This window comes from Loxodonta africana, chromosome 8 (genome assembly GCF_030014295.1).
Source record: "Loxodonta africana isolate mLoxAfr1 chromosome 8, mLoxAfr1.hap2, whole genome shotgun sequence".
Lineage (NCBI taxonomy): Eukaryota > Metazoa > Chordata > Mammalia > Proboscidea > Elephantidae > Loxodonta > Loxodonta africana.
In genome coordinates, this window is record NC_087349.1 from 67,581,428 (window position 1) to 67,593,542 (window position 12,115).

Sequence of the window (12,115 nt, forward strand, 5' to 3'; positions counted from 1 at the left end):
ATTTGAATTTTAGCTTAATCTGACTGTATTGCCTCTGGCAAAGTCACTGTTTTTCCTCCTAAATTTTCTTTATCCGCATCTTCTAGATAGCCAATTTTAGTAAAGCAGGAAAAAGTCCCTGTTACCATATATGCTGCATTCCAAAAATTCATTTTACGGTAATCCAACTAGAAGTAAAAATGAGTTTCATATAAAAACAATGTTATAAACAGTATCACAATGGTTTGTAAAAAATATATTCAACATGTAATGAACAAAAAGGAGACTGGACTCTCAGCCATCATATAGGAGCCTGGTAGACTAAAGCACAGCAGCTCAGCTTGTTTCCTTTATCACACCCTAGGGAACTTTGTACCCACCAGTGTTTATAAACTGGGAGATGTGTCTGTACTTCAAATATAAAAGTAGCAACACCGTAAATGACCACTTATACATGAGGAGCAAAACTAAATTCCTTTATCCTTATTCCCTCCCTCAACTCTTTTCTGCCCCACGTGTGTGTCCTTCTTGCCCCTAGTGCCTCTTCACGTTTTACTTCGGGTATAAATGTGTGTCCTTCTTGCCCCTAGTACCTCTTCAGGTTTTACTTCGGGTATAAATTCCAGTCTCCCTCAGGGAACTGGAGCTCTCTCTGATCCTTCTCAACTCTGGAAGTTTCTTTCTATTCTGTTTCTGCAATACCACCTTTGCCTTCCACTAAGATCTTTTGAGCTTCAACTATAAGTTACCTTCTGGCTCAATCTCCACCTCGAACACCCAGCCCCCAAAGCAAAATCAAACCCATTGCCATCTAGTCAATTCCCACTCATGGTGACCCTACAGGACACAGTAGAACTGCCTGATAGGATTTCCAAGGCTATAATCTTTATGGAAGCAAACTGCCACATATTTCTCCCATGGAGCAGCTGGTGGGTTTGAACCACCAACCTTCCTGTTAGCAGACAAGTGCTTAACCCACTGTGCCACCAGGACTCCTTCTCCCAGTTTCTCAAACCCCAAAACCTACTGCACTTGATTTGATTCCAACTCATAACGACCCTATAGGACAGAGCAAAACTGCCCCATAGGGTTTTAAGGCTGTAAATCTTTACAGAAGCAGACTGCCACATCTTTCTCCCAGGGAGCCACTGGTAGGTTCAAACCACCGACCTTTTGGTTAGCAGCTGAGCATTTAACCATTGTGCCACCAGGGCTAGCACCTGCCATTTTCCTAACCAGTAATATCCTTGACAAAAGTCTGATTTTTAAGACGGGTAATGTTATTCTAATTTACAATGCACTCCATATATAAAATGTTGTACTCTATAATTAAATGGTTGAAGTAGAGCAGGGAGAAAGACAAAATGCCACCCCTTTTCTTACAAGAAAGGAGGCCAGACTCCTCTTCTTAGGCAGGAAGTAGGAAGACAGATGTAGTAGAGACAGACATTTAGAAGGTGAGGAAAATAAAGATGGCCCCATATGTCTGATAGCTGGATCCATTTAGTAAAAGAGAAGGCAAGTCAGCTCAAAGCAAAGGTAAGGCTTGACTTTAAATTGGTTCTAAAGACAGACATATACATGCACTTCATTCCTAGGTACAAAAGATGAAATGGGCAGCATGCGTACAGGGACGTTTCCAAAAGTATAAAGTGGTTGTTGAACTTGTATCAGAGAAACCAGTCCTGGGACTAACAGATGATAGAGAAACCGAAGAACTCTCCCCTTCTGTGTGGGTAGAAGTACCTCCATATAAAAAGATAGGACTAATCCGCAGGGGTAATTAGTATTGAGAGAAAAGTAAAGAACCATTACACACAAAAAATTTAAATAGAGTTTTACGTAACTGTAAGCCTAGGGTAAAATAATGACAAGTAACTTCTCCTTTTACAATAACTTAACAGTTACTGACTACTTCTGTACTGACAGGTACTTCAAACAATACTGTAACAGACTGAGAGTCTGAATTAGACTATCATTGGACAGGTAGACTACCTGTCAAGAGGACTTAGAACTAACAACAGCCCTCATCAGAAAGAGACTCAAATTCCCAGAAACAGTAGTTTCTGTTTTTGGAGGGTCATCTTAATTCATAGATTTATGAGGCTGTATAAATTTTTTTTCTTTTTATCGGAGAAATGGAAACCCGGGTGGCGTAGTGGTGCTACGGCTGCTAACCAAGAGGTCGGCAGTTTGAATCTGCCAGGCGCTCCTTGGAAACTCTATGGGGCAGTTCTATTCTGTCCTATAGGGTCTCTATGAGTTGGAATCTACTCAACGGCCGTGAGTTTGGTTTTTTTGTCTTTTATCAGAGAAATGGATCTTAGAAATCACTCAGTCCAGTTCCTTTATTTTAATAATTGCCCTTGGAGGAAAATCACTTACACACATTCCAGTATAAACATCTTTACAGTGAATATGTTTATGTTTGCTAATCAACACTTGCTGATTGCTGCTGGGTGCCGCCCAGGCAGTTTTCAGCCCATGGCTACCTCGTGTGACAGAGTAAAACCGCCACATGAGGTCCTTTTGGCCGTAATCTTTACAGAAGCAGCTCACCAGGCCTTTCTGCTGACGAGCTGCTGGATGGGTTCCAACTGCCACCCTTTTGGTTAGCAGCTGCGCACTTAATTTTATGCCACCAGGGCTCCTTAATATTTGTTGCTAGGGGACTAAAAAAGATGTGTTAGTGAATGTTGAAATATTCGTTTACAAGATATTTCCTTTTAAAAGTTTTGATCAATCTACTTGTTATCATAATTATATTTGTTGATAAAAATAGCTACCATTTACTTAGTACTTGTAATGCGTTAGTAAAATTATCCTCTTGGAAAGTATCCTCTCATTCAAGCAAAATATCCACATCTAAGAAATGGGTGTCATCATCTGCCCTTTACAGTTGAGGACCACAAGGCTCAGAAAACAGCTAGTAAATAACAGAGCTAGGATTAGAACATGTCTTGTCTAGCACTCAGTACTCTATCTACTTGTATCACAATGGAGACATTAAAAAAAAAGACATCGAAAAAACAGGAAAACACAAATAACTTCCTTGCTTTCTTAGGCTGGGCTCTCTACAGAAGCAAAACCAGTGAAGCATATATGTATATAGAGAGAGACAGAGAGCGATTTGTATCAAGGAAACAGCTCACATGGTTGTAGAGGCCGGAAAGTCCCAAGTCTGTGGGTCAGGCGTCAGGTTGGAGGCTTTTCCTGACTCACATAGCTGCAGGGGCTAACAAACCCCAGATTGGCAGGTCAGATGGCAAGCTGCTGATTCAAGTTCCAAGAACCAGAGTTTAGACGATGACAAGCTGAATGCAGGATCCAGAGCACAGAAAAAGCCGTGGCTTTGCTAGAAAGTCCACATATATTGGATGTAGGCCACAACCCCAAGAAAACTCCCTTTCAACTGATTGGCTACTCACAGCAGATTCCATCATGGAGGTGATCACATTATATCGGATCTCATCATGGAGGTGATTATATCATCACATAACTACCAAACTACATCATAAATGCCAAACAACTAAGGATCATGGCCCAGCTAAGATGACACACAATCTTAACCATCACACTTTCTATAGTATGTACTGTTTCAAGTATCCTTAAAATATGTGCGCAAGTGCAGATTCTAGTCATCTTGGTTACAGTAATGAGGTATACCTAAGGCAAAGATGGTCACACAGAGGGCTGGCATACTAAAAGTAGTTCAAGATTCTACCTCAGATTCAGATGAAAACGTGAAAATGTTGAAAGCTTCAGTAATTGCCCAAATTGCTATTGATCAGAACAGAAATGTTAATGGGCTCATTTGTGGACAGATAAGAAGGCTGATAGGTTACACTAGACCTATCTCTCTTCACTTCTCATGTGGAGCACTGACATTAATGGGTTTACCGTTTGTGAAGAGCTAACTCTAGGTAGGCCAAACCCATTGCCATCAAGTTGATTCTGACTCGTAGCAACCCTACAGGACAGATGAGAACTCCCATAGGGTTTCCAAGGAGCGACTGGTGAATTCAAACTGCCGACCTTTTGGTTAGCAACCACGCTCTTCATCACTGCACCACTGGGTAGGCAGAAGTTATTAAAAATTACATCACCTATTATCCTCTGTTATTTAAAAAGGAGCTTGGATTTCAAGGAGGTTGAAAAAATAGCTCTCCTCTTGCTTTAGGTTTTGTCATAGGCTGGGTTCTTCAGGGAACAGACTCTGAAAGGAAGTATTTAAAAAAAAAAAAAAAAAGGTTGTCATCGAGTTGATTCCAACTCACAGCGACCCTATAGGACACAGTAGAGCTGCCCCATAGGGTTTCGAAGGAGCACCTGGTGGATTCGAGTTGCTGACCTCTTGGTTAGCAGCCATAAGTTCTTAATCACTACTATACAGAAACTTTATTAGGGAGTGTTCTTGAAATCAACAGTTGGAGAAGGGAAGAGAAGGAAGCAGGTTTGGACAGAGGGAGAAGTTGGTCTGTGACTTTGTCTTAACAAAGGCTTCAGCCAGCCCCCATGAGGAGCTCTCAGGTTGGAAGGCACTAGAAAGTATTACACACTGGGATAAGGGGCTGGGTCTTTATACCCCTGTATTGATCAGCCATTGGATGTGGGTGCCCTGAGGTGGCTGCCTGCACTTGAGACAATTCCCTGAGAGGGCTGGCAGCTGAGGGTTGTCTGCCGGTAAAAAAAAAAAAAAAAAAAGTAGCACTCCCAAAAGACAGCGAATGCAGGATACCCTTTCAAGAAATTTGGTGATAAAGAAAAGTAAGAGGTCAGCAGTTTGATAGGAGGGTAAAGGGAGGTAGGAAGCAGAGGAGTGAGAGAAACTGGGGATATAGAAAAGATGCAGGTTAATGGATGAGGCCAGGTCCTAAAGAAGGAGGGAAGGGCTGGTCTCCACAGCAGAGTAGGGCTGGAAGGCCAGCCTAGAGGAGAAGCAACACTCCGGAAAGCTGCCGTTGTAGGAAGTCTGCAGTAGAAGAGAGGAGAGTTAAGGTATATCATACTTCCAAATACCATCTGGAAAAAATAGGTAAGGAGTATAGGTATTAATTCAAGTAACTTCCATGGGAAATAAGACAAGGAACCAGTTGGAAAAGTAAAAGGAAAGCCCTCAGGCCCCAGCTGAAACTGGAAACCCTGTCAACACGCGGCACAGGTCGGCGATTTCTTCAGCAATGCTCCCCTGTTCACTTTGTCCTGCTTTAACTACTCTTTGTAGTTATCATTTTCAGGGCTATACAATATTTCATCAAGTTGATGTATAATAATTTATCCATTTTAATCAATTTTTTAAATAAAATTTAATAAATTTTGGTATTTTTTTTTAAAAACAGGCAAACTTTAATCACCTATAAGAACATACCATAGTGTAACTGTAAATAAAAAAAATAAATAAAGTCCCTGAAAAAAGAAACCAAACAATAAACATATCTGCCTTTCCTGGCAATTGGAGCCCTGGCAGCATAGTGGTTAAGAGCTTGGCTGCTAACTAAAAGGTCAGCAGTTCAAATCCACCAGCCACTCCTTGGAAACCCTATGGGGTAGTTCTACTCTGTCCTATAGGATTGCTATGAGTTGGAATCAACTTGACGGCAATGGGTTTGGTTTTTGGCCTTCCTGGCCATTATTCCTTTCTTTAACAAAAGATTGTAATTTTTGCATGCTTTTCATAATTCTTATGTTATTCCTATAGGTCAAAGCTTTGAAAACGCTTCTTCTTATAAATGAACTACTTAATCCAAAAAAACCTTTTGCCGTCCAGTTGATTCTGACTCATAGCAACCAAGGAGCACCTGATGGATTTGAACTACTAACCTGGTTAGCAGTTATAGCACTTAACCACTATGCCACCAGGGTTTATGAACTACTTAGATCTCTTTTAAATGAAGTGATAAAATGTATTTTAAAGAATGAAAAAATTATCCATTCAAACTTAACCAAAAAAAAAAAAAAAGAAAATCAGTGCAATTTAATATAAGAAGACAGGGTGGAAATTCATGGAATTCAAGAGCAGTGAGGCCATTTGAGGGATGGGGGCCATGGAAAACCTCTCTTTCTCTCTCTTACGGAGTATCACAGCTCAGAGTTACTACTCTTCTCAGCCCACCTGCTTCATTTCTCTCTCTCCCTGCAGAGTGGCTTCCCTTTATCTTGAGTTTACATGTTTGGGATACAAATCCATGTTTAGGTTACAAACCCAGGTTTGGGTTACAGCTTCAGTGCTCACCAGAGGGTAACTAAGACACTCCCAATTCCAAATTGCCAGGAGAGAGAGTCTGATGGACTCAGTTCACTTCAAGGATCTGCCCTGTCCCATCAGCTATGGCCAGAAAGGGAGAAGGACCCTCTTAAACAAACATGGCTATGAGGACCCAATCTGTGGATGGGAATTGGGGAGAGGACATAAGGACAAAGTGTTTTTCAATAGAGGATGGACAGAAACTCAAAATGGTACCTATCACAGTCAATCTTTTGGGATTTAGAAATACAACTTAAAAAAGAAGAAGAAATATACCACATTAAAAAAAATTATGCAGCTAAAAATTATGCCATTAGTTCTCTACAATAACAGTGGTAACATACAGATTGATAAATAATTTACTGCTTAAGAGATTTTAAACCAGAGCAAGGTTCACCAATTCCATTTACAATAGATGTTTTCTGCTTTTGTTGAGTCAACAGGGAAAACAATTAAGGAGTATTCTGATTCATATTCCAGGGAACTGGAGGAACACAGAATAGCCCCAGGGAGCCCAACCCCATAAATTGAGAATATTTCTCTAGATGACACAGCTCCTCAGCGCACACGTGGCAGTCTCTGCTTTTAAGCTAACATATTGAATCATGTTGAGTCCTTCTCCCTTGAGGTTAAAAGTATTTCCTAGACTTGCTTTTTTTTTCTCTCTTTCCTTCTGCTTTGTTTTCTACCTTTACCCCTTCATGTGTCAGTCAATTTGGAAAACAATACCAGCCTTTCCAATAGTCTCAAAATCTTGGTAGATTTTGTGAAGACATAGTTAGAAGAAATAAAAACTATTTGGAAAAATATTTTAGTTTCCATAGGGCAAAAATACTTTATCCTGGCAGGTATTTTTAATGTGACATAAGAAGCTTTTCTGAAATATACACTGTCACCAGAAGGATTTCCCCCATCACAGCTTCCTGGCATCTGTTTTTATTTACTTTTTAATTTGATAATGAGAAAAGCTCCGTCCTTTGCTTCTAGGATTTTTCTGATTCGTACTCAGGTTAATAAAGAGGGTGAGTAGCAAGGGTCATCTACAACCACAAATAATCAAGTTAAGCCAGTAGTTTCAAACTGATTTTGGGTCAGGGCTGAATAGCAGAAGGCAAGAAACAATATAACAACAAAAACTAGGGAACTTGGATAATCCATCCACTGTATAATCAGGACTTCAATCTTAAACCAAGGCCCTATTTTACTCATTCACCCATATTTACCTCTGGGGTCAGTCATGCCACCAAATTGTGCATAAGAATTGCATAATGTCTACCTCTCACAATCTACTATATAACACCTTCCTCTGTGTACTCCAAGTCCTGCTCTCTGATAAAACACTTGTGTTCTACCATTTTGTTTATTTTTTAAATAATATTTTACACCTACTCCTCACTTATCGACATAGTTAGGTTCCAAAGACCAGGCCATTACACAAAAATCAGTGTTATTCAAAAATGGAGGATGACCACATCAGATCACAAAATGGAGGATAACTGCATCATTACATAACCGCCAAACCACTGAGAATCATGACTCAGCCAAGTTGACACATAACCTTAATCATCACAGCCAGTGCTACTCTCACCTCACACCTCGGCATTCATTACTGCCAGATGTACATCATTAATGCACAAAATAGTCAAAAACAGGTTTTTGACTATTGTCATAAATGCAAAATGTCAGATAACAAGATAGTCAATAAGGGAGGAGTGGGTTTTCAGTGAAAGTTTACACAGCAGATTAGGTTGCCATTGAACAGTTTCTATATAAATTGTTTAGTGACATTGGTTACACTCTTCGCAATGCGTGAACATTCTCATTTCTGTTCTGGTTGTTCAATTTCCAGTTGCAGTGCAGCGAATTGCTTTAATATGACCCTTGTAGCCATGATCATGTAACTCCCACAAAATGATTGGGTAGGACTATACAATAAGGTGCTTGTGGCTCACCAACAGGATTGGACAATTTTACTAATGCAAACAAGGTGTATGGAACCCTTGCAAAGGTGGGACCATGCAAATAAAATGCATGGAACTCTTGCGGGGGATTGATCTGTTTTGCCATCCCACTACACTTAAAGGGAGCCAGTCCCAGAGGTTGGAGGGAAACCTCACTACCATCAAGAAGAAAAGCCAGTAGCAGAGTGCATCCTTTGGAGCCAGGGTCCCTGTGCTGAGAACCTCCTAGACCCAGGAAACAGGGCTGTAAAACTGAAGACAGCAAGAGATGGCAGAGGCACAGGGCCGGCAGATGGCTCCAGTGAGCTTGCTCACTGACAGACCGAGAGAGCTGAGTACCTTCAGACAGGAGGATTGGTGGCAGAATGGGATGTCTCTGGGAACTTGGTGGAGCTGAAGGGGCTTCCTGACCCAGAATGAGAGAGTTGGGAGGCCTTTGGACAGGAGGCTTCCTGGTGGAGTAGGGTACCTCCAAGCACTTATGGGTGGAGCTAAAGAGCTTTGTAACACTTACCCAAACAGGGTAGAGGCCAGACCGAGAGTGAAAGCCAAGATTAAGGGCCAAAGGCCTAGGGCTGAGAGAGAGGCCTGCCTGTGGGCATGGCCAAGAAGCTGTCCTGATTGAAAAACTATGCCCTGAGTTGTTCCTATTACTTTTAAGTTGATCTCAATCCTGAATTGTAGCCTGTTCCTTCCCTAATAAAGCTCATGAGTATGATCTGTGAGTTCTATATGGCCATTGCAATGAATTACTGAACGCAAAAGAGAAGTAGTGCTGTGGGAGGGACAGCTGGTGTCAGAATTGGTAAAAAGGTTGGAGAGTGGAAATATGTCTGATCTCTGCCTCACAGGAATCAGCTTTGGACTGATGCTGCTGAACTTGATTCTGTCCCCTCTGAAGTTAAGAGGAAATCTGACACTGGGACATTTTTACGTCAGTAATCTAGTTTACCTGCCCCCTTACCTTCTCATCTTTGTTTTAAAGTGATTGTTGGCCATTTGGTCTCATATTGATGATTTTTAATCTACCATTTTTTTTTTCTTGCTGTTGGGTGCAATTTTACTCTAGGGTAAACTCTTTGATTCGGACCAAATTACTAGTTCAATGAATGTTTATTACTAAGTATGTTTAACTACCACTGTTACCATAAAGCGGGCAGACACCCAGGCAGAGTTACAAATTAATTCATGAAAAGAAAAAGGAGCTAGTCATAATTACATATTCTTTTAAAGTGCAATAAATTTACAGTGGGATAATAAAATGAGATCTGACAAATAACCTGCTGTCCTGCCATATTCTTGAATCCCAGCTGCTTACCATGAATGATGTCAATATTTATAAAGGTACACAATAAAATCAGTAAACAAGTTGTCACCTCTTTGAAGAAAAAAGTTTATGGTGTTCCTACCTAAAATACTTAATCCTTAATTGCTTAAATATAAAATTGGACAGACCTCATGATCCTAATGTAATTAAAAGAATGCTAATGGTTCACGATTACACTGTCATTATAATCTCATTGACTGTCTTTAGAGGCAGGCTGGGATAATTTTTCCCAATTTATGGGTAAGGAAATTGAGATTTAGAAAGGTTAAGTGACTTGCCATAGGTCATTCAGCTACTTGATAATAAAACTAGGAGGAGAATTCAAGTCTAAGGGATTCCATTGCTCTATTCACCATATATTACTCCAGGACTGTTGGTGTTCAAATCTCAGTGAAATTCACAATTGATTTCTCTATGATGATACTACAAAATCCTTATATTAAGTGTCAGGGATCAAAGATAATACTAGCATTGTACGTTGCCCTTAAAAGTGAAAAACATACATGCTACTTCATTTGATTTTTAATTCATTCAAACAACAAATAATTGAACACTCGCATATGTGGCAGGTAGTGTGTTAGGCTCTATTATACCCAGCTTTATTAGTAATCTATTGCAGGAAATTACCCCAAAACTCAGTGACTTAAACAAGAAACATTTATTATCTTACAGTTTCTGTGGGTCAGGAATTCGGGAGTGACTTAGCTGAGTGGTTCTGGCTCAGGACCTCTCCTGAGGTTGAGGTTGAGGTGTTGACCAGAGATTCAGTCATCTGAAGACTTCATTAGGGCTGGAAGATATCCTTCCAGGATCGCTTGCATAGCTGTTGTCAGGAGGCCTCAGTTCCTTACTGGCTGTTGGTTGGAAGCCTCAATTCTTTACCATGGGGGTCTCTCCATAAGCTGCCTACATGTACTCTGACATGAGGAGCGAGCTTCCTCCAGCAAGCAATCCCAGAAATAGAACAAGATGAAAGCTGGCATCTTTTATAATCTCCATTCCGAAGCCATACTCTATCATTTCTGCCATATTCTATTTGTGAGAAGTAAGTCACCAAATACAGCCCAAACTCAAGAAGAGGGGAATTAAGCTCCACCTTCCCTGGCGGTGTAATAGTTCAGAGCTACATCTGCTAACCAAAAGGTCAGCAGTTCGAATCCACCAGATGCTCCTTGGAAACTCTATGGGGCAGTTCTACTTTGTCCTATAGGGTCGCTATGATTTGCAATCGACTCAATGGCAAGAGGTTGGATTTTTTTTTTTTTTTTTTTTGTGGTTTTGAAGGAAGACACATCAAAAATTTTGTGGATGTATTTTAAAACTGCCAAACCACCAAACAGTTTAATTTTACAGAATTAAATTTAATTTAGTCATTATAAAAGTGATTTGTTAATCTATTTGTAATACTTGGGCATTCTGAGGAAAACTAAATCTCTTAGAGAAGTGGGTTTTTTGTTGTTGTTTACATTTTGTGTCCCCATCTTTATCTCACGCTCTTACAAAATTCTACAGACAGTACTAAATGAATGGTGACTTGACCTATCTTATTGTATCAGTTAGGAATTCCATTCAATTCTTACCACAGAAAACCCCCAAAACAAAGACTTAAATAGGGAGGGGTTTACTTTCCCTCAAGTAACAACCAATTCAGAAGTGGGCAGTGCAGAGCTGATACTGTGGCTCCACTAAGCAATCATGAACCCAGGCACCTTCTGGCTTCCTACACTATTAATTTTATGTGGCTTTTGTTATTATGGTCAAAATAAACCTGCTCTACATCCAGTATCACATCTCTGTTCCAGGTAAGAAAAGGCACATGTGCAGGTCAAATGGATAATGGAACATTTCTTCTACAAAGCTTTCCATGAGCCCCTCCTAGGGACACCTGCTTTCATTTCATTGATAGGTCACATAGACTTACAGGAATCTGGGGAAATGAATTTTTACTGGACACACTGTCACGCTCAAAATAGTAAAAGTTCTGCTAGTAAGGACAAATGGATATTGGTTCAGACAACTGGCAGTGTCTACCACCCTACTCCAGGAGCTTTGACATATATTATTAAAACAATAAATACCAGACAGACAACAATATTGTCCAAAGTTTATCTGTTTCAAATGGGAGGATCTGGTCAGTTTTGAGTACCATATATGAAGTATATTTTTCAAAGTAATCACAACTTTCTTTTTTCTAGTTGAGAGCATTGAAGAGTTGGCTGATATTAATGCCAGGAATTAATTCTAGGAATTTGTCCAAGGAGATAATTGCACATTTGGGCAAGGCATATGCATAAGAAAATTCATCAAAGAGTTGTTTGTAATAGTAAAAATTTGGGAAAAAACTGTCAATCCATAGAATAGTGGTTAGATAAATGATGGTACCTCCATTTAATGGACACTACGCAACTTTTCAAATGTTGCTATTTATGGCATACTTCTGAGTAAATAAAGAAACGTTTGTACACAGCAAGATGCAATTTATAAAATATTGTATTTATGTCCTTATGTGTTCTTTATTCTTAGAAAGGTATCTGAAAGAATGTAATAAAATTTTAACCACAGTTAAGGCTAGATTATGGGATTCCCACAAATTGTAAACATCTT